The sequence below is a fragment of the Anolis carolinensis genome, chromosome 1, assembly GCF_035594765.1.
Source record: "Anolis carolinensis isolate JA03-04 chromosome 1, rAnoCar3.1.pri, whole genome shotgun sequence".
NCBI lineage: Eukaryota > Metazoa > Chordata > Lepidosauria > Squamata > Dactyloidae > Anolis > Anolis carolinensis.
Window position 1 is genome coordinate 120,604,752 of NC_085841.1, and position 24,013 is coordinate 120,628,764.

A 24,013-nucleotide genomic window follows, 5' to 3' on the forward strand; every position below is an offset into this window, starting at 1 on the left:
GAAAACCGGTTTAGAGACCAGCTAGAGCAATTGAGGGCTCGAGACCAGCTTAAAGGAATAAAGCAGAGGGACAAAACGGTGCCCGAGTATGCAGAGGAATTCCTCCATCTCGCAGAAAGGGTGCCAGAGTGGTCTGAAGTGACCAAAGTGGAGATATTCAAAGAGGGACTACGCCCCGAGGTTTTTAGTTGGGCGGCGCACAGAGATGACCCAGAAACACTAAAGGGTTGGATCCAACTGGCAGGGCGCGTCGAATCCACCTTGGCCCAAGTAAAGCGCTTCCGGAGCGGCGGCGGCGGCGGCCAGCAGAGACCGGTAGCGAGGGGTCGAGGAGAAACGAGGAAGCAGGAAAGACCCGGAGGGAGGCCGGGGATCCCCTTCAAAGGAGATGACAACAGACCTAAGCCGGGATGCTTTGTATGTGGGAAGACGGGCCATCGAGCAGCAGAATGTTGGGCCCGGAAGGGGGAGCCGCCAAAAGCCTCAAAGCCCAAGCCAGCAGCCGGGAGACGAGCCGAGGAGGAGGTGCGAGCCCCAGAATCTCCAGAGAGGCTGGTGAGTCAAGACAAACGCATGCTGGTAGTGCCGATCTGCCTGTCGGGGTTAGAGAATCGGGCCACCTGCAGGGCATTCGTGGATTGCGGTTGTTCTAGGAACATTATAACTCCGGAATTAGCAGGGGCACTAAAATGCCGGCAGGCTCTGCTTGACTCCCCAATTGCTTTTTCGCAGCTAGATGGATCAGTTGCTGCTGGGGAAGTATCTACGAAGGAAATACAGGGGGTCCCATGTAAAATAGGCAAATGGGAAGGAAGAATATCCTTTGTGATAGCCCCTATTGCCACATACAATGTCATACTAGGGATCCCATGGCTCGAACAGGCTAACCCCGAAGTAGATTGGAGGGGAAAGAGCCTAGCATTTAAAGAGCAACAAACACATTTGGAGATAAGCAAAATAGCAGAAGAAGAGAACGAGGGAGATGAAGCAGGGGAAATAAACCAACAGCTATTGCCCCCTGAATACAGGGACTTTGTGGATGTTTTCAATCAGAAAGAGGCAAGTAAACTACCCCCCCAAAAGGAATATAGAAGTAGAAATTGAAATAACCCCAGGAGCAAACTTACCAAAACCAAAAGTGTATCCTATGTCTGTTCAGGAGAAAGAAGAATTGAGGAAATATATTGATAAGAACCTAGCGCGAGGCTTCATTAAGCCATCCAACTCCCCTCTGGGAGCCCCAGTGTTATTTAGAAGAAAGAAAGACAACTCTTTAAGACTGTGCATTGACTATCGAAATTTAAATGCAATTACTAAGGACAATAAATACCCTATGCCCTTAGTAAAGGATTTGATTACAGTATTGAAGAAAGGGAGCATATTTACTAAACTGGATTTAATTGAAGCGTATCATAAATTAAGAATCAAACCCGAGGATACTTGGAAAACTGCATTTTCCTGCGCATTCGGCCATTTTGAATATTTAATTTTACCTTTTGGGTTAAAAAATGGCGGCGCTTGCTTTATGCAGCTTATAAATGAAATACTGCACCCACTGTTGTACCGGGGAGTATTCATATTTCTGGATGACATCCTGATCGTGAGCGAAGATAAAGAAAAGCACGTGGAATTGGTCTGGGAAGTTTTGCAAAGACTAAGGGAAGCAAAGCTGTATGCAAAACTGTCCAAATGTGAATTCAATAAAACTCAAATTGACTTTATGGGGTATCGGATATCTCCGGACGGATTAGCCATGGACCCGTCTAAAGTATCAGACGTAAAAGAATGGGGAGTACCTCAAACAAGGAGGCAGTTGCAATCATTTCTAGGATTTGCAAATTTTTATAGATCGTTCATAAAAGGATTTGCACAAATAACCGCACCCCTTACCGAACTTTTAAAAACAAAAGGGATAGGGGAGACAGCAAAAGTGAAAGCCCCTGGCGCCAAACTGAGTTGGACGCCAGAATGCCAAAAGGCTTTTGAAACCCTAAAAGGACGCTTTACAGAAGAACCTGTCCTAAAACACCCCGACATCCGGAGCCCTTTCATAATTCATTGCGATGCTTCAGACTGTGCGTACGGGGCAGTACTATTGCAAAAAGATCAAAATGGGAACTTAAAACCTTGTGGATATTTGTCTCGGAAGTTCAGTGAAACTGAAAAATGTTGGCCCATATGGGAAAAAGAAGCATTAGCAATATTAAAAGCCTTAGAATGCTGGCGACACTTCCTCGAAGGGAGTGGAATCCCATTTGAAATTTGGTCTGATCATAAGAACCTCCAGTATTTAAAATCTCCTCGAAAATTGTCCCCCAAGCAAATTAGATGGGCACAATACTTTAGCAGGTTCGATTTCCAATTAAAGTTTTTCCAAGGGAAACAGAATGTATTGGCAGATGCTCTTTCACGCATGCCTCAACACGAGGGCATAACTACAACAAAAGAGGGAACATTATTTTCCGATAGACAATGGGGTTTGGCTGTCAGTACAAGAGCGCAGGCCCAAAAAGAGAGCGTGGCTACTATCAAATTTGACGCAGAAGATAGTTGGGGAAAAGAACTGAGACAGTCATATGAAGGAGATCAGTGGATCGCATCCAACGCAGAAAAAGGGGAGCAGAAGGGGGGATTTTGGTTCGTGAAAAAGAAACTGTATATCCCAACGATATTGAGGATTAAGATTTTGCATCGTTTCCATAATAACCAGAGCGCTGGTCACACAGGGATTACAAAAACAATAAAGGCGATAGCAAAACACTGTTGGTGGCCAGGGATGAGAAAGGACATAAAAAATCATGTTATTCAATGTGATGACTGTGCCAGAAATAAATCGAGAGGAGGGAAGCCAATGGGACTATTACAAACAGTAGCAGAACCTACAAGGCCTTGGGAATGTGTAGCTATGGACTTTGTGGGAGAGCTGCCGGTTAGCAAAGGATATCGCTATATTTGGACAGTATTAGACCTGTTTTCTAAACAGGCCCACTTTATAGCACTGACGAAACTACCATCAGCAGAGAAACTGGCTGAATTATACATAAACCACATTTACAAACTTCATGGATGTCCCAGTAGGGTGGTCAGTGATAGGGGTGTTCAGTTCACAGCAAAATTTTGGGACAAATTCTTGGAAATGCTAGGAGCAGAAAGGAGCCTAAGTTCTGCTTTTCACCCCATGACAAATGGGGCAGTAGAACGTACTCAACAGACACTTGGGCAGTTCCTTCGCATGTACTCTAATTTGAGACAAAATGACTGGTCTAAGTGGCTAGCCTTCGCTGAACTAGCTTTTAATTCGACTATACACTCCGCAACGAATAAAACCCCCTTTGAAGTAGTTTACGGGTATGAAATACAGCCTCTGCCCCAATTGCCAAGATGGGCAGAGAATGAAGAAACAGGGGCAGGGAAATGGAAAACCCAAATGCTTGAATGTTGGAGTCAAGTGACTGCATCCTTAAAGGAAGCACACAAAAAGTATAAGACATTTGCAGACAGAAAAAGGATAGAAGGCGATAAATTGGAGAAAGGGGATTTAGTGTGGTTAAGTACACAAAACATCAAATTGGGGCTACCTTCAAGAAAACTGGGGCCCAAATATATTGGACCATTCAGGATACAGGGTGTGATAAACGAAGTGACTTTCCAATTGGCCTTGCCAAAAAGTTTGGGGAAAATACATCCAGTATTCCATCGCAGTTTATTGAAAAAGTATATGGGTACTTTGGACAAAATGGACACTTAGAATTATTGTTTGATTTATTTCAGAATTGTGATGAAAGAAGCACAGAAGAAGAGGATGAAGAAAAGGGGGGCGCCATGTCATAGAACCAAGTCCCAGGGCTGAATTTCCAAGCCCTGGACTTGGAGTCATAACATAAATAATCCTGAATGTCTCATGAAAGCACCTGGCAGAAGAAGATAGAAGAGCATGGGAACTCGGGGTTGAAAGTATAAACAATTATAATTGGTAGACTGTGTGGGAATAGTAGTAATGTGATACAGGGGGTGGGGTTTTGATGATGATATTTACGTGTGGTGTGACGTTGCAACAAAGGTGATAAAAATGATTGTATGTAAACATTAGGTCATTCTCGACTTTTCCCAAGTCATGTATTCTTCAATAAAGTTTGGTTTTGAGAGCAGCTATCTTTGATCTGCGTTCATGCTGGTTCTTTGAAGTAAGCAGGACAGATAATTATTTAATTATTTAACTGATAATTATTTAAATTACTTGTTTTAACTTATGTAATGTGTGTGTGTGTGTGTGTGTGTGTGTGTGTGTGTGTGTGTGTCAGGCATTGAATGTTTGCCGCCCTGAGTTCCCTAGGGGTGTGATGACCCATGGGCCTTGTAGTCCTGCTCAGGACATTGTAATTCCTGATGAAGATGAAAACTTGGGTTTTTTACCTTCCCAGTCTGAACTGGATTCCTCTCAGCCAGATCTTTCCCAGGCAGATCTGGGAACCTTGCACCTGCAAGAAAGTTGTCTCCCAGAAGTATGTCAAACAAGCCCAGAGCCTACTTCTCCCGTATTCTTGCGCCGGGAGTTTTGTAAACAACAGAGAAGTTTGGATTCAGCTTCGCGCAGGAGTGCGAGGATTGCAGCTAAGAATGTGGCCAATTAAGACTGCTTCTCGTGAGAATCTTTGGGGAGTCTCACATCTGGTCTCAGAGTTAGCTTTCGGTTCTGATTCCCAGAGAACTGCTTCGGCGGGAAAGCTAGACTCTATTTAGGTGTTTTACCCGCGTAGTAACTTCGCGGAGTCAATTCGTCAGCCTTCGGAGCGAGTTGTGTCTGGACAGCGCGCTCCGATTCAAGCCTCGCTCCTGCTCAAGCCTTGCCTTGCTATCCAGCCTTCGCCTTGCTTCCCAGCCTTGTTTATCTACGGACTTTGCCTTGTTTCCCAGGATCAATCCTTGCCTTGTTCCACGGATTTATCAAGTTATTCCACGGACCTTGTTCTTGTTCTTAGTTACCTTGTTCCACGTTCAAGCCTTGTTTCAAGTATCAAGTTATTTCCTAGCCTCGCTCAAGTTTCATGGACTAAAGGACCTTGTCATCTCCCCTCACTTTGCCTGGCAAAGTGAGTGTTTCGGTTATTGGATTACAACTTTGGACCTTAATATTTCTTATTGGACATTGCTTTTTGGACTAATTCTGACCTTTCCTGAAAGGTCTAATTCTGAACTATTTTCTACACTTGTTTTTATTAACTTTATATATTCCTTCAATAAAGATATTAGATAGATTCTGGCCTCTGTGTATGGTTATTGGTGCTCTGCAGCCTGGGTCGTGACAGTTTGACTCCGCCACCCTAAGCACCAATTAACCTCGGCCAGAATGTCTACCGGAGTCGTACCTGGGCCGAGCGGCCAGCCGATTACCTACACCATCGACAAGGAAGAGGTGGACCGAATCCGTGATAAGCTCAATGCACAGGATGGAGAAATAAGGGGTTTGAAGGAACGCGGAGTTCGTCTTCCGGCCATGGCGTTGCCAACCAAGTTTACTGGAGAAGCTTCTAAGGTTCATGTCTTCCGTCGCCAATGTCAAGCTTATCTGGAGGCCCGTGCTGCCGAGTTTCCCCAAGAAGACATCAAAGTGGCATGGGTTTACAGTCTTCTAGACGGGCCAGCGGCCAGCTGGGCGACGGCACTGTTCGACCAAGCCTCTCCACACCTAAGATCAGCGCAACACTTCTTGGACCACCTCAAGGAGACTTGGGGAATCGAGGACAATTTGGAGGCAGCCGGTCACAAACTCCGTCGCCTTTTCCAAGGAGACAGACCTATGTCTCAGTATATAGCCGAGTTCCGAGTGCTGGCCCACAACACCGGCTGGAACGATGTAGCCCTCAGGGGACAATTCCGGGAGGGTCTCAACATTGAAATGCTGGAAGAAATCTCCAAGGTGGATCCTCCCCAGACCCTCGAGGCACTCATTGATCAATGTTTACGGGCTGAAGTCATGATTGCCAACAGGAAACAGTGGGTTCGAGGCCAGGGCAGTAGAGCCGGGGCAAAACCCCCCGCTCCCGCCAGCGTTCAGCCACGTCCGGTGTGGAGACCCCCACCGCCAACCCCATACCCCAGAGGAGGCGAGGAGGTGCCGATGCAGTTGGGCAATGTGCGTCCCAGACTAGATGCCGCCGAGAAGGCCCGTCGTCAACGCTTAAACCTCTGCTGGTACTGCGGGAACGGGGGCCACTTCGCCAGAGAGTGCCCAGCCAAAGGGAAGCCTGCCGCCCGTCTTGCGGCGGCGTCCTCCACGGAGACGAAGGCGTCTGAGCCGACTGGCACACAGCCGGCGGGGGAAGCCAACGACCGGGTGTAGAGAGGCTCGCCAACCCGGTCAAAAAATCCATCCAAGAGCCGCCAACCGGGGTCCTGTTCCTTCTCGTGGTCACATTATGGTCAGCAAAAAGGGGACCCGTCATGATCCACGCCATGATAGACTCTGGAGCTACCAACAATTTCATCGATAGAGAGTATGCCGACTCTCTGGGATTACAATATCATGATTTCAAGAATGCCCGTGTGGTGCAAGCCATAGACGGCCGTCCCCTCAAGACGGGCCCCGTAAGTCAGTGGTCGGAACCCACCAGGATGTGGATAAGGGAACATATGGAAGAGATTTCCTTCTTTGTTACCGAGGTCCCCCATTTCCCTGTGATTTTGGGAATTCCATGGCTGACTCTCCACGACCCTAACATCTCCTGGTCCAACAGAGAACTGCAGTTTGCTTCACCGTATTGCCAAAACCATTGCCTCGTAGCCAAGGTATGCCATGCCACAGACACCGAGCCCATCATCACCTTGCCAAAGAAGTACTCCGAGTATTGGGATGTATTCAATGAGAAAGAAGCCGAAAAATTACCCCCACATAGACCTTATGACTGTGCCATTGACTTGGTGGAGGGGGCCCCGATCCCGCGAGGGCATCTCTACTCCCTGACTGAACCAGAGCAAGAAGCTCTCAGGGAATTCCTAGAGACAAACCTTCGCAAGGGATTCATCAGACCCTCTCAATCCCCAGCCGCCTCCCCAGTGATGTTTGTGAAGAAGAAGTCAGGGGAACTACGCTTGGTGGTGGACTACAGAGCATTGAACAATATCACCAAGCGGAACAGCTATCCCCTGCCCTTAATCTCGGATCTACTGGATCGGCTTCGAGGAGCCAAGGTTTACACCAAGCTGGATCTTCGGGGGGCTTACAACTTAGTTCGCATCAGGGAAGGGGACGAGTGGAAGACCGCCTTCCAGACCAAATTCGGATTATTTGAGTCCCGAGTTATGAATTTCGGTTTATGCGGAGCCCCCGCAACGTTCCAGCATTTTGTCAATGACATTTTTCAGGACTATCTAGACAGGTTCTTGATAATCTACCTGGACGATTTTTTGGTGTTTTCCAGATCACAATCAGAACATGAGAACCACGTCAAAATGGTGTTACAACGATTGCGGGATCATGGACTTTATGCCAAGCTGGAAAAATGCGCTTTTGATCTACAAGAGGTAGATTTCCTTGGTTACCGCATCTCGCCTCTAGGGCTTTCCATGGATCCAGCCAAAGTTTCAGCAGTATTGGAATGGCGGGCGCCAACTAACAAGAAAGAGGTGCAGCGTTTCTTGGGGTTCGCGAACTACTACCGCAAGTTCATTCCAGATTTTGCCCGCTGGTCCGACCCCATCACTAGCTGCATCCGTGGAAAGCAGCCTTTCCGCTGGACTGATCAAGCAGAGAAAGGGTTCCAGCAACTAAAGAAACTATTCACCTCCCAGCCAATTCTACAGCACCCAAATCCTGGAACCCCTTTTGTGGTGCAAGCGGACGCCTCTGATGTGGCAATTGGGGCTGTACTCTTACAACCGGTGGGAGATCACCTCCACCCCTGTGCCTTTTATTCTCGTCAACTAACCACACCAGAGAGGAATTACACCATTTGGGAAAAAGAACTACTGGCCATAAAGGCAGCCTTTGAAACTTGGAGACATTGGCTAGAAGGGGCCAAATTTCCCATTGAAGTCCACACTGATCATCGTAATCTAGAACATCTAAGAACTGCCCGCAAACTAAATCAGAGGCAGCAACGTTGGGCTTTATTCTTTGAACGTTTCAACTTCCAGATCCATTATGTGACCCCAGCCCAAACCAAGCAAGCAGACGCCCTGTCACGTAAACCGGAATACGCTGCAGGACGCAAGGAGACCTTTGAATCCCAACTGCTACAACCTGAGAACTTTGCCACGCTCACGGTGGGGAACACCAAATCCATTCCCATTGGTTCAACTTCCCCTACTCCAGGACCCATCTGTGCTCAAGAAATCAGGGCTAGTCAGCAAGCAGATGCCTGGGCGCAGGACCAACTTCGCCAAGGTCTGCATTTCCCCTTTTCGCTTAAAGATGGGCTGCTCTGCTATAGAAATCATGTTTATATCCCACCCGGACCGGGCAGGGAAAAAGCGCTTCGTCTGTGTCATGACTGCAAACCAGCAGGACACTTCGGACTATTTAAAACTATGCATTTGATCCTAAGGGATTTTTGGTGGCCCAAGATCCGCAAGGATGTGGAAAAATATGTCAACACCTGCCCAGTATGCCAGCGCTCCAAGATACGAAGGGAGAAGCCCTCAGGGCTTTTACACCCCCTTCCTACCCCATCTCGCCCATGGGAAATAATTTCCGCGGATTTCATCACTGACCTACCACCTTCCTGTGGATTCACCACGATCTTAGTGGTGGTGGACCTATTCACCAAGTTAGCCCATTTCATTCCCTGCGAAGGCCTCCCCACGGCCAAGGAAACTGCGGATCTATTTCTTCAACATGTTTTCAGACTACATGGATTGCCCAAGAGTTTAGTCACAGACCGTGGATCTCAATTCACCTCTCGTTTTTGGAAGGCACTACAAAAACTATTGGGCATAGACTCTCGCTTATCTTCAGCTCATCATCCCCAAACAGATGGGCAAACAGAGCGCACCAATGCCACTTTGGAGCAGTATCTTCGCTGTTATGTAAACTATCAACAGGACAATTGGGCTTCTCTGTTACCACTGTCTGAGTTTGCCTACAACAATGGAGTTCAAGCTTCTACAAAAGAAACGCCGTTCTTTGCAAACTACGGCTTCCATCCACGTTTCTTCCCCCCTGTCATTGAAACTTCAGAGGTTCCCGCAGCAGAGGATTGGCTGCAGGAACTCACAGCGGTGCAACAACTTTTGCTCCAGCAACTGGATCAAGCCAAGGAGGACTATAAACGCCACGCTGACAAACATCGCCAGCCGGGCCCCGAAATCAAGGTAGGAGATCGGGTTTTCCTGTCCACTCGCTTTCTGCCCTCCCACCGCCCTTGCCGGAAGTTAGATGCCCGTTTCATTGGTCCCTATCCAGTGGTGGCGCAATTAAACCCCGTGACTTTCAAACTCCAACTTCCGCGTTCAATGCGCATTCACCCAGTGTTTCACCGTTCCCTGCTCCTTCCGGCGGATGGTGTGCGACCTGATACAGACCAACCGGCCCCCCCTCCTGTTTTGATGAATGGGGAGGAGGAGTTCGAGGTTGAGGACATTTTGGATTCTCGCTTTCACCGCCGCCGCCTACAATATCTCATTGACTGGGTGGGTTTTGGCCCTGAGGAACGCTCTTGGGAAGACGCCTCCACAGTCCATGCTCCTGATCTAACCCGTCGCTTTCATCAGAACTATCCCACCAAACCACGACCTCGCGCCTCGGGGAGAGGGCCCCAGTTTGGGAGGGGCCTTGAGGAGGGGGATAGTGTGATGACCCATGGGCCTTGTAGTCCTGCTCAGGACATTGTAATTCCTGATGAAGATGAAAACTTGGGTTTTTTACCTTCCCAGTCTGAACTGGATTCCTCTCAGCCAGATCTTTCCCAGGCAGATCTGGGAACCTTGCACCTGCAAGAAAGTTGTCTCCCAGAAGTATGTCAAACAAGCCCAGAGCCTACTTCTCCCGTATTCTTGCGCCGGGAGTTTTGTAAACAACAGAGAAGTTTGGATTCAGCTTCGCGCAGGAGTGCGAGGATTGCAGCTAAGAATGTGGCCAATTAAGACTGCTTCTCGTGAGAATCTTTGGGGAGTCTCACATCTGGTCTCAGAGTTAGCTTTCGGTTCTGATTCCCAGAGAACTGCTTCGGCGGGAAAGCTAGACTCTATTTAGGTGTTTTACCCGCGTAGTAACTTCGCGGAGTCAATTCGTCAGCCTTCGGAGCGAGTTGTGTCTGGACAGCGCGCTCCGATTCAAGCCTCGCTCCTGCTCAAGCCTTGCCTTGCTATCCAGCCTTCGCCTTGCTTCCCAGCCTTGTTTATCTACGGACTTTGCCTTGTTTCCCAGGATCAATCCTTGCCTTGTTCCACGGATTTATCAAGTTATTCCACGGACCTTGTTCTTGTTCTTAGTTACCTTGTTCCACGTTCAAGCCTTGTTTCAAGTATCAAGTTATTTCCTAGCCTCGCTCAAGTTTCATGGACTAAAGGACCTTGTCATCTCCCCTCACTTTGCCTGGCAAAGTGAGTGTTTCGGTTATTGGATTACAACTTTGGACCTTAATATTTCTTATTGGACATTGCTTTTTGGACTAATTCTGACCTTTCCTGAAAGGTCTAATTCTGAACTATTTTCTACACTTGTTTTTATTAACTTTATATATTCCTTCAATAAAGATATTAGATAGATTCTGGCCTCTGTGTATGGTTATTGGTGCTCTGCAGCCTGGGTCGTGACAAGGGGAGATATGGTGGTCTACAAATAAAGTATTATTATTATTATTATTATTATCACACCTCTTGTTTCTACATTAGATGATGTCAAAAGTTAATAAAAATATGGTGTGGAACTAATGTTTTCCCATTCCTTACATTTACAGTCTCACATTTGACAAGTCTGAATTTTAAAAAGTCCTAAAAACAAACAAACAAACAAAGTGTTTTCCACCAGGTTTTTTGAAAGTAGTTTAGTTAGGCATTTTGTAGAACAAAAGTGATGTCCCTACCACTTCACTTCAGCTTTTCCACAGGCAGCCGGACAATTGCTGCAGACTGAACTTTAATTTGTTTTTAAGTATCAGGAAAGGGTAGTCTTCCTGATGTGTTCTGTTAACGTGTTGGCAGGTCAAAAGAAGGCACTTAGTTTGATCTTGTTTCTTCTGAGAAATCAATTCGAGCTTTGGCCACTGTTGTAAATAAAAATTTATTGTGTTATTGCCAATACTGTAATAACAATTTCAAAGTCTTCTACTATAAGCAGAAGGATGCAATATTCAGGGAGTCTCACATTCTGATTGAGTGAGGAGGCATAAGAAAGAGATGAAGAAAATAGCTTACATTGTATGTATCTAGAAGGGAGCAGTCAGGAAGGAAGAAAGTGAAAAGGGCTTTAACTGAGTCTGGCAAAGTTGGAAAAAGCTTCTCAGCCCAATAGGATAAGAAATCAAGGTGTGGGGGTAATATTATGCTTGCATGCCTACTTCTGCACTTATTGTGCACCTAAAGTTTGCTCATCCTCCAGGAGTATAAAATTTCCCCTAAAGGAAGCTGACCCTTCAATTGTATGTTCCTGGTTTTTCTATGAAATGTGGAAGATGGAGTACAAAAAAAAACTGAGTACCTTTGAGTACAAGATTCTTGTTTGTTTCTGAATATGCAATTGTTAAATATAAATTCTGATTACATTAACTATGAAAGACCTAGTGAAGCAACAATGAATGCTGAGACAAAGAGTACTTAAAATGGTGTGTTTAGGGCAAAAGTAAGGACAGAGGCAGTCCAGCCGCCATGCGAGGTAGGCTTTTGCCTGTGACGCCATCATCCCAGGGGCGCCGTCGAGGCCCCGGGAGGATGGCACCCCCCCGCCTCCTTCTACTCCTTTCTGGTCCTTCCCATGGGGGCGGGACCATGTGGGGGGCAGGGCCATGTGGCAGGCAGGGCTGCGTGGGGGGTGGGGCCAGGCCACGCAGCGGGAAGGCCCAACCAGGCTGCAGCAGGAAGGCCCAGCCAGGTTGGCTGGGCCTTCCTGCCACAGCTCACGTGGCCTGACCCCCCCTGCCGCCGTGCCATGCAGCCCTGCCCCCCGCACGGCCCCACCCCCCACACCACGCGGCCCTGGGGGGGGGGCGTCAAAATTACCTTTGCCTACTACAGAAAATTACCTAAGGACAGCTCTGAGTAAAGATATTGTCGCACCTCAGGCTAAGTTCACCTTGCTAAGATACCCAGTCAACACACAATAGTCTTTTAAAGTCTTTATTAAAGCAAAGCAATATAGATGAAGCAAGCAGTCAATGATAAGTCCAAGTATAAAGGAAATGTCCAAAGGTAGCAGGAAATCAATAAAGCATAAATGTCCAATAGTTCAAGAGGCAAGGTCCATTGATTCAAAGGCAAAGTAATAACAATAATCAATGAGGCAGAGAGTTAGTCCAAGAAATCCAAAGCATAAGATCTTAATCCATAGAATCCAAAAACATGAAGTTTAGAGCACAAAGTCTTAGTCCACAGGATCCAAAGTACAGGTTCCAAAGGCAAGAAACAGTGTCCAAGAATGCAGGAAGTCCCAGGGCAAAGAGTAGTCCTTAGAAAACACAGAACAGGGATGAAGCGATGAAAATGCTCTGACAAAGATATGGTCCGAAACAGCTGCTTTTAAAAGCAACCTAAAAAGGCGTTCCTTTTGCCACAGCTTGAATCTTTCGGCAGTTGACTTTTGCGCGCCAAGCGTGCGCTTCTCCGTAGCTCAGAGCCCCGCCAAGACAAACGGTCTTCTCTAGACAGCTCAGGGATATTGTTATCTCGCACCTGGCCTTCAGTTGCCCCGGCTCCGTCATTATCTGTTAGTTCTCCAGTTACCTCCTCATTATCTCTCATAACTGCCGGATCCTCCTCAAAAACTCCCAAAGGAAAAGTGTCAGCTTGACCGGTATCTGACTCTTCTGGAGCCAACAGGTCATCTTGCTGAAAGTGAAACTGCATGTCTTTAACAGAAGGCTCAGACTGATGCAAAATCCCCAAACCAGAATCCTCTTCCGTTCCATCTTGGAAACCAAAATCCCCTTCAGTATCATCATCCTGAACATGACCATGGCCAGCCTGTGGCTGGGATATAACAGATATGATGGACCAGAGCATTGCTGAAACATTAAATGTGAAAGATAAGTTTTTTTCCAATGGGGCTTTCTGATTTCTTTGTTATAGAGACCTGTGGTTCTTTATATGCCAACTAACATCATTGTTGCTGAGAAGAGATTTATGACTTTAGCAGGTAGAAAAGGAGTTGATATATCAGGTAGGAAAAAAGAGGTTTATCTTGTGATATGCCTTTTATGAACATTCCATGAAGTCTTATTGATTCAAAAATACAGGACAATGGATTAGCAGTTAATGGTGCATTTAAAATTATCAGGTAAATGGTTCTAAATGGAACATACAAGAGAACAGTTGGAGGGCCCTTCTACACCTGCATTATAATTCAGGTTCAATTGGGTAAAAAAAAACCAAAAAAACAGCTTTTAGCCAAAATGTGGGAGGAATCAGGAGGAATCAGATTAAGGACTGAAAAATATGTGTTTAAAAGGTGCCCTTTAAACCTGATTCCTTCTGAAAAAGTGCACATTTCCATGTCTGTGTATCCCTGCAGGCACGGAAAACACATGCTTTTCTTCCCTCCCCTCTGTGCCTCCCATTTCCCGCTCAACTTATCAGAGGAAGGCTCCGATGCCAGAGTAACTATCTGGACACCGCCCTTGCAAAAATGTGGGGTTTAGGCCAGCTGTGTGGCCTCAATTCCAACAGAAAGTGAGATTTAAAATCTCAATTCCTCTTTGATTTTTTTGCCTGCCTGGAAGGACCCTACAACCAGTGAGCAAACTGGAGCATTTTGGTCAATTCTGGCAAAGAAAGTGATTTATTCTTTGTTGCAATTTTCTGCTCCACTCTTGACCTGAAGACTTCAAAAGAGGATGATCTAAACCAGCTGGGTGAAGACAGCCTTCAAAAACTGAAAGCTTTATCATGTGGAAGGAAAGGAAAATGTGTTCATTTCTGTGTTGGGAATAGCTGTATGCAATGAAATTAGCCACTGAAAAAGTGCAATGATTTTCTCAGTTCAGCTTTGAAGAATTCAAAAATATGCACAACAAACATAAAGAATGTAACTTTCTTTAAAAAATGATGACAAGCAAACTGGGTAAATGTCCCCATCTAACCTCTTTGCTGGACCACTGTCGTCCTCCTGAACTATACTGAGTAGGTCATGATAAGATTACCTATTCATTTGGTCATTTTATTACAAATTAATCTTTGGTAAGATAGGGTACTTTAATGTCCAGTTAAGACTGGCTTTTCTTGTGACTCCTGGTGATACCAGGGTGCAGAAAAGGAATTCAGGATACATTATTTGATCTGACATTTTATTCTCTGAGGGTTGCATATGTGTGTATTTTTGTCTATATCAGCACACACAATTTGACTGTAGGCAACTCAGAAAATAGATCAGAATACTGTAGTGAATTTAGGCAGAGTATCATGTTCTTTTTGCAGTGGCTCCCTGCAACAGTGGAGGGATGGCAGAAAACTTGTTCCAGTTCCCAAAGAAAGCTGTCCTGCTTTCCTCAAATCAGCTTAAAAACTAGCAGGACTCCCCCCCCTTCTGATAGAGAGGGCTCATTCTGCAATGCCCTCTTCATTACTGTGACCATGACTCTTTTATCTGTTGCTGCTGCTGTTCTAGCCTAAATACCCTAAAGACACCAGACCCATGTGATCTTGGAAGATAAGCAGGGTCAGCACTGGTTAGTAATTTCACGGGGGCTGCCAATGCATGCCAGGTTCCACAGGCTGTATTTCAAAGGAAGGAACTAACAAACTGACCTCTGAGTGTTTCTTACCCGAATAAATCCCATAAAATTCATGAAGCCACACATGCTCTCACACTGTTGTCCCACTGGCAGCACCTAGACATCTAATATACCTGCTGCATCTGTCCAATGGCATAGGAGAATGAAAGAATTTAGCAGGGCAATGGGAAATGGATCAGGTGAAGTACTGGATCAAATCACCCCCTCCTATGCCTAAATTGGAAGATGTGTTTAATATTTTTTGGGAGGGGGAATCCCTTGATAACTGGGACCCTCTTGTTCTGGTGAAAATGTTCTCCACTTCTGCGTAGAGGTATTTGGGATCATTTAGCAGCAAAACATACTTAACTCCAGGAGCCCCCATGGGTTCTAAACAACAACATTTGCCCACCTGTTCAGTAGACAGAAAGAAAACAGAGTGACAGCAAGATATTTTAATACTGAAGAGAAGTAGCTTCTCCTTGAATAAGGAGCATCTGTGGAGATAAGAAAAATCAGAAATCTCTGTTGATCTGTGAAGCCTGATTGAGCTGAAAGAGTGATGGGAAGGAGGTACTAAAGGGACACTTTCTCTAGTGGTTGGGGGAAAGGGGTTGAGTTCTGTGATTGAGTTGTTAAAGTTTAATTTAAATAATATTTATTTATTTTTAAAAATAGTTTCCGTGGTTACAATGGTTATATAAATTGGCCTTCCATTATGTATCACCTGAAACGTCTTTATTTCAACTCTTATGTAAGCACTGTCATTCAGAATGAAGTACATTTATAGGACTCTTTATTATCCATATTCACTTATGAAAACCAATCACTGAGAATTTTGTGCTAAAAATGTGTGACATACAGAGTGTTTATGTGGGTGCAAGTATCATGAGGACTCAGTGATTCAAAACGTGTATCTAAAACTGTATGACTGATCACCTTAGTCATGGGATATTGTCTTTAATCCCTAATGAGATTAATTGAATATTGTAAACATGAACAGAGTTTGACAAATTAATGTTGGGTTCATCCTGGAGACATGGAAAGATATCTCCTAATTGCTTCTCCCATTATCATGAAGATAGTCATCCAAATACCTTAGTTATTTCCAGAGGATTAGGCATAGCTGTCAATGGAAGAGACAGGGAATGAAACACATGGTATTAAATTATTTTCATCTCCCCTCCTCCCCTATTTCTACAATATGTGCACAAGAGATTACATTGTTGATCTAAAGTATACCATTTATTTATCAAAGATTGTTCTGGACAGTTAGTAAAAATATTTGAGCTGTGGTTATTCATGACTTTTTTAAATGCTGTTTTTATTCACTATATACTTTCCATTTGATATAACAAAGCTGTTTCATAATGATTACATTGTGTGCATGCTTTCTTTTACAATGTTGAAAGCAGTCTCTTAAGAAGCTGCTGTCTGATGATTGTCAGTAATCTTCCTTTCTTTTTTCAATACCTAACTATGGAGATGGGCAATTTTGTGTCAATCTAACTTAAAGATGATGACTGAAAGCAAAGAGTATCCTTCTTGAAGCTTAGCACAGTGCAAGTAAGGCCATGGTGCAGTCCTATGGGAGCCAGTGTCTATGGTAAGGATCTCCAAAGAATTCAATAGAGCTCTATAAGACTCAAGACATCTTTCCCTCTAGTACTGAAGATGTTTTGGATCTGCTCCAACACATCGAATCATGAAATGTAGCAGGAGACCAGCTTGTACATCCAAGTTATTCACCAAAGGCTTCAGGCCCTCTCTGGTGTAGGACAGCCACTACTGAAGAACTGGAAATCATACAGCCTTCCAGTTGATGTTGGACTTCAAATCCCATCAGCCACAGAGAGAGTGTAATAACATCTTCCAACTTCACACTAGTGCCGCAAACGTAATGCTGAAGTACAGGGCTATTGCTCTTATAAGAAAGGTTTAGAAGGGAATAAATTCTGGCATATGGTTTTGTTCAAACTGATTTATGGCAATTTGCCACTTCAGAAACAAAAGTGTAGCAAAGCAGCAAAGCAATGTTTTCACCTGTTTTCCACAAAGTAATACGTAAATCAATAAAACTGAGCCTGAAAAACAGCTTCACTTCATATTATTGTAGATAACCATTCATTTGAGGGTAGCGTTCCTCTCACGCCAAGACTAGAACAATCCTACATTTAAAAAACAGTGAAAAAATAAACTGAAATTGTCCTTGTGATATCTAGGTAATTTCCCATTATTTTAACGAATATCAAAAGAGTAAGGACTAGTATCAAAACACTAAGATCCAACTCCAGCCTATATGTGTTCCTTAGAGCTTACGTAGCAAGTAGTTTCTATTCTGGGAGGAGAGGGCTTGTTTCTTACCATCAATGTTTACACTTTTCATTTTATGTAAGAAAACAGAATAACATCAAAATAAAAAGAATAGAACACCCACACGTACATGTACAAATGGTCTACTCCTTAAGGAACAGTAAACTATATTAAAGCCATCAAAGAGGATATTTGGAGGAGATCAATTAACCTTTGACTTGATGTAACTTAATTTATTCATGTACGCCTGCTCCAGTCTACTTAGAAAACCCTACTCAAAAACTCCCTCTGTCTGATCTTGCTCCGTCCCTTTTTCAGATAGCGGACCGAATACTGGACACATAGCAGGCGTTAGCATGGAATGTAAATCTGGGAGGGGTATACTGGTCATCAGTAGTGAAAGGACAAACAGCAGGTCAAGGGCCAGAGTGAGGTCAAGTCGATTGGAAACTCGCTCTCTCTCCAACTTGCGTTCCATCCCCAGGCATACAGCCGAGAAGGTGCTACCAACGCCCCTCCTGCCCCTGCTACTATTCAATGCTAGGTCTAATTGTTAACAAAACTGCTACCCTCTCTGACTTTATTCTCGATCAAGCAGCAGACCTGGTTTGTATTACAGAGACCTGGATCCGTGAGGGTGATAACATTCTCTCACATGAACTGACACTTTCAGGCTTCCAGATATTTCAACAGCCACAGAGTGTGGGACAGGGTGGAGGGGTAGCAATACTTTCTCATGATTATTTTACCATCAAAGTTATTCCAACTCCAAAGATAGCAGGTATTGAGTGTGTTGGTGCGGTCTTGTCTAGTAGGGAATCCCTAGCCATTCTGGTAGTTTACCGCACACCTGGGTCTCCGGGAGAGAGTCTGCTTAATTTATTAGATCTTGTGGTGGACTGGGTCTTGAAGTTTCTCAGACTTATTGTTCTGGGTGACTTTAATGTACATGTCGAGGCACTGTCATCTTCATCAGTGACTAAGGACCTAGTACCAACCTTTGAAGCTCTGGGGCTCTCACTACTCAAGACTCGCCCTACTCATCGGGCCGGCCACACTTTGGACCTGATTTTTAATATCGGAGTACAAACATCTCTATCTGCGGTAATTGATGTTCCCTGGTCTGATCATGCTGTCCTGAAGGCCCGGATTGAGATTCCATCTCCTCTTCCTCATCTTGCCAAACCAATCTTTGCTCGGTCTAGGAGACTCATGGAACCTGCTAGGTTCTTGAATGCCCTTAATGGCCTGGGAACTGTGTGCGTCACTCTCAATGAGCTAGTCAACAACTAGAATGTCAGTTTGTTGGCTGCCTTGGATGAGATTGCCCCCAGATGCCTCCTTCGCCCTCGCCGGAATCGCTCCCCTTGGTACACTAATGAGCTATGGACGACGAAGCAAGCACGAAAGCGGCTGGAACGCCGGTGGCGACGGAAACCTGACGAGGTGTCAGTGTCTGCTTTCAAGGCTTTTTGCAGGTCCTACGAATCACCCGTCAAGGATGCTAAAAAATCTTACAATTCCTCCTTAATAGCCTCTGCTAGATCGTGCCCAGCATAATTTATCAAAATCGTTCATGCTTTGACCAGTCCGGCTCCCTTAGTCCAAAACCCAGCAACCATGGCTCTTACAGCAGTGGCATTCCAGAAGTTTTTCACTGATAAAATCACCGTGCTTCGGCAGGAACTGCCCCCTACAGTTGATACCTTGAGTGAGCTCAAGACTTTGTGGCCGCTTAGTGGGTCTATCTTTGACCAATTTACTCCGCTTGACAGGGAAGATGTTGCTAGAATCCTGGCTGTTGCAAAACCAACCACCTGTTCCCTTGATCCATGCTCCTCTTGGCTGGTGAAGAGCTGCCTGGAAGGTCTACTCCATCCGTTGAGTAATATAATCAATGGCTCTCTTGAACAGGGGGTCTTCTCGGACAACCTAAAAGAGGCAAGGGTTCGTCCCTTGCTAAAGAAGCCTAGCTTGGATCCCATGACCCTTGCCATTTATCATCCTGTCTCTAACCTTCCATTCTTAGGTAAGATGATAGAGCGGGACAACTGCAACAATTTTTGGATGATACAGCTGGCCTGGACCCTTTTCAGTCAGGTTTCCGCCCTGGCCATGGGACGGAGACAGTCCTGGTTGCCATTACAGATGAACTTTGTTGCCAGTCTGATAGCGGCGGATCAGAGCTACTGGTACTTCTCGACCTTACCACAGCGTTTGACACCGTTGACTGCGATCTAATGATTCATCGTCTTACCATGTCCAGAGTTCGCGGTCAGGCCCTCAATTATTTCAACTCATTTCTCCGAAACCGGAGCCAATGTGTGGAGTATATGGATCAAGTCTCTGAAAGATCTCCCCTCCTATGTGGGGTGCCCCAAGGTGCAATTCTCTCCCCCCTTCTCTTCAACATCTACGTCAGACCCCTTGCTAGTTTGGCTCGGAGTTTTGGCCTAGACTGCTATCAATATGTGGATGACATCCAACTCCTTCTGCACTTGGAGCCTGGAGCAACGTCAATACTAGACAATTTCACCTTATGTCTGGAGGCTCTGTTGAACTGGCTACGTGCTAGTAGACTGAAGGTGAACCCTGCGAAGACTGAGATTTTCTGGCATGGCTGCTCGATTGGTCTGACCCATTTGCTACCCACCTTCGATGGTGCTGCCCTATCTCCTTCGCCTACCGTTAAGAGCTTGGGTGTCGTTTTGGATTCGCAGCTGACAATGGAAGCTCAGGTTGCTGCTGCCAGCAAACAGGCCTTTTTCCACCTATGACAAGCGAGGCAATTGGCACCAAATCTATCTGATGAGTCTCTGGCAACAGTCATCCATGCCACGGTCACGTCTAGGCTGGACTATTGCAACACCCTGTATGTTGGCCTTCCGATGTCTATGACCCGAAAGCTCCATATTGTTCAGAATGCGGCAGCCAGGCTACTCACAAGAACACCCATGAAATGCCATATAATACCAGTGCTGCAGTATGTGCATTGGCTTCCAACTGATTACCGTGGTCTATATAAGATGCTAGTTCTGACCTTTAAAATTCTTTACAGCCAGGGCCCATCATACCTTAGGGGCCGTCTCTCCTTCTCTCATCATCGGAGGTCACAACGACCATCCCAAAGCGACTTACTTTATATACCGGGTCCTAGAGAAGTGCACGTGGAAAGGACCAGATGCAGAGCTTTTTCTATTTCTGCCCCTGCCTTATGGAATGCCTTGCCACTCTATATGAGAGCCATGCGTGAGTTAGGGCCTTTTACCCTAGCACTTAAGACCTGGCTTTTTACTAGAGCTTTTGATCTATGTTAATTTTATCAATATTTGTATGTATGTATTTTTATCCTTTACAATTTAGCTTGTAAATCACCTAGAGCATCTTGGATGGAGGGCGATTAATAAGTAATTAGATGATGATGATGATGATGATGATGATGATGATGATGATGATGTATTTTTTTTAGATTTGATGATCTTGGTGTAGCATATAATAAAATAAATTTGGATAGATACATGAGAATTGCAATAATTTTAAAAACTTTTAAAAGTCCATAACATTATTTATCACTTTAAACTAGACCACTTTAAACATAGCACATGTGAAGAGTGCAGTATGGAATTATCATTTTAATTATGTTTCTAATGAATTTGAATACAAACAGTAGTAATTAGTGACTTGCATGTCATTGTGGCAGTTTCAATTCATTGTGGCAGGGTTTTAATCCAAACCACAAAGTTATTTCAGGCATGAAGTCCTATCTTCTGTATAGGTTCATTATGTTGAATAACCCAAGGATACATTTTTTAAAAAATCAGATGAATTCCCATAGCAAATTCATTGCCCCGTCGGCAAAGATATCACCAGCTGCCTCTGCAAAAGCATAGGATTGGGGGGGAAAAAACCAACATTACCTCCTGTCCCCTCCCATGTCACCCTTCCTTCACTTGCATATGATTTAGTCTAGTGCCAATGTGACTTTAATGAACAGCCCTCCAAAGAAGGGATTGGAATTGGGTATACAGTAGAGTCTCACTTATCCAACATTCTGGATTATCCAACGCATTTTTGTAGTCAATGTTTTCAATACATTTATTTATTTATGTATTTATTTACAGTATTTATATTCCACCCTTCTCACCCCGAAGGGGACTCAGGGCGGATTACAATGAACACATATATGGCAAACATTCAATGCCAACAGACAAACAACATTCAGTTTTAGACAGACACAGAGGCATTTTAACATCTTTCCAGGTTCACGATTCCGGCCACAGGGGGAGCTGTTGCTTCACCGTCCATTGGTGGCTGTTCTTCCTCATTCTTTTCCTCGTGAGCAGTTTTATGGTGTTGTAGATTAGTTAAATTAGCCTCCCACATAAAGCGTACCTAAATTTTCCCTACTTGACAGATGCAACTGTCTTTCGGGGCTGCTAGGTCAACAGCAAGCCGGGGCTATTTTTTTTTTTTATGGTCGGAGGCTTAACCCGACCTGGGCTTCGAACTCATGACCTCTCGGTCAGTAGTGATTTATAGCAGCTGGTTACTATTTAGCGCCAATTGGTGCTAAATTTGTAAATACAGTATTACTACATAGCATTACTGTGTATTGAACTACTTTTTCTGTCACATTTGTTGTTAAACATGATGTTTTGGTGCTTAATTGGTAAAATCATAACCTACTTTGATGTTTAATAGGCTTCTCCTTAATCTCTCCTTATTATCCAACATATTCGCTTATCCAACGTTCTGCCAGCCCGTTTATGTTGGATAAGTGAGACTCTACTGTACTTGCTAGAGCACGTGGAAACACTCTCAGCTGAACTTATTTCGTAGTGTTCTCATGTGGAAACAAATGAGGCAGAAACTGGAAAAAGCTTAAACAGATAAATATGAAAACTGCTTTTCCTCACATTAGAAGTTTCTTATACAATGGAAACATGCGGCTGGTTTTCACTATGGTAAGAAAGAAAATGGAGCCCCTGGTGGCACAGCGGGTTAAACCGCAGAGCTGCTGAACTTGATGACTAAAAGGTTGGTGGTTCGAATCTGGAGAGCAGGGTGAGCTCTTGCTGTTAGTCTTAGCTTCTGCCCAGCAAGCAGTTTGAAAACGTGTAAATGTGAGTAGATCATGCTCTATGCAGTCATGCTGGCCACATGATCTTGGAGATATCTACGGACAATGCTGGCTCTTTGACTTAGAAATGGAGATGAGCACCAACCCCCCAGAGTCGGACAGGACTAGACTTAATGTCACGGGAAAAACTTTACCTTTACCTATGAAAGAAAAGTGCTTGAGCTAAAATTCTGTGCAGTCTTGTGGTTAATTTAGTTTCCATTTATTAACCACTGGAGGAGGGCAAATGTTGTTCCTGTCTTCAAGAAGGGAAAAAAGGAAAACCCAAACAATTACAGTCAAGTCAGCATGACATCAATACCAGGGAAGATTCTGGAACAGATCATTAAAAAGGAAATCTGCAATTGGATCTATAATTGGTGAAGCAGCCAAATCCAGAAGGTGCTCAGCAATGGTTCTTCTTCATTCTGGAAAGAAGTGACTAGTGGAGTGCCGCAGAGTTCAGTCCTATGCCCAGTAGTGTTCAATGTCTTTGTTAATGACTTAGATGAAGGTTTAGAGGGCCTGCAAAGTTGCATACAAAACTTTCACACTAACACAAATTGAATATACAATTGTTTGGACCATTTGCATACAGACTGTAGACTAAAAAATTACTTATGTGAGCCAACATATTTCTCTGTTGTTTTTTTTAAACTACTCACAGATCAGTGGAAATTGGATTGAACAAAATTATCAATGAACCCACTTGAAATTGACATGGACCATAAAAAGAGTGAACTTTCCATTTGTAACGGGAAGAGGCATTGTGCGGGATGTTTTAGAGAAGGGCAGTACTTGCTTGTTCCTCTGTTTTCTCCATCTCTCTCTCTAGCAAATATACCATGCATGAAATAATAAATGGGTCTGTAATGGTGTATCAAGTCTGAGATAATAGAGGGCAATGTGATGAATTCAAATGAGCTGCTTAACATTACACAATGATACTCCAAGTCTAGTCTTTATTCTCTGGCATCAAGATAAATCATAACTGTGCACAACTTTGCGGTAACTGTACCTCCAGATAACGGACACCAGAGACACAATGTCCAAAGATAAGCATAATTAAAACAAAAACAAAAACAAAAGCTTTTATTGTTTTAGCATCTTGGGAATCTATGACTTTGTTCTGTTTGACTTTAAAATGCTGCATTAAAATGTAAGGTCTAGCTAGAACGGGATTGTAACTTATTTCATTGTATTATAAATAGGAAGGTTAACAGTGTTTGAATTCCGTGAAGGATATAAATATAGCTATTGCTGCACCAGTTCTGCATAGGACACCCAGTAGCAAAGATATGGTTCAATATGGTTGCTGATGCCTTTCCTCCATTAGTCATTGTTCCTAACTGACACAGCCTACATCTTTATGGCAATATATGAAATCAATGTAGCATCAACCTTGAGGTTCCTTCACCATTGCTGTCACTTGCCCAGTGCAATGAGGTGTTAACATGAAGTCTATCCAAGTGATCTGATCTTTCTTCCTCCACTATTGTGTAATTTTACCATTACTGGCATGGCAGGGAGGAGGGTGAAAAAAAAGGGACAATCATCCCATTAGGACAGCACAAGAGTGAGCAAACTGTAGCCACTTGAATGCTAGCATTTTGTAGCTCTTGCCAGTTGTAGGCAGCACAACCAATGGTGAGGGACTGGCTGTCTAACATTTGGTGGGACAACTGCCCTGTGCAATGGTTGCTATTAGTAGTAGTAGTTGCCG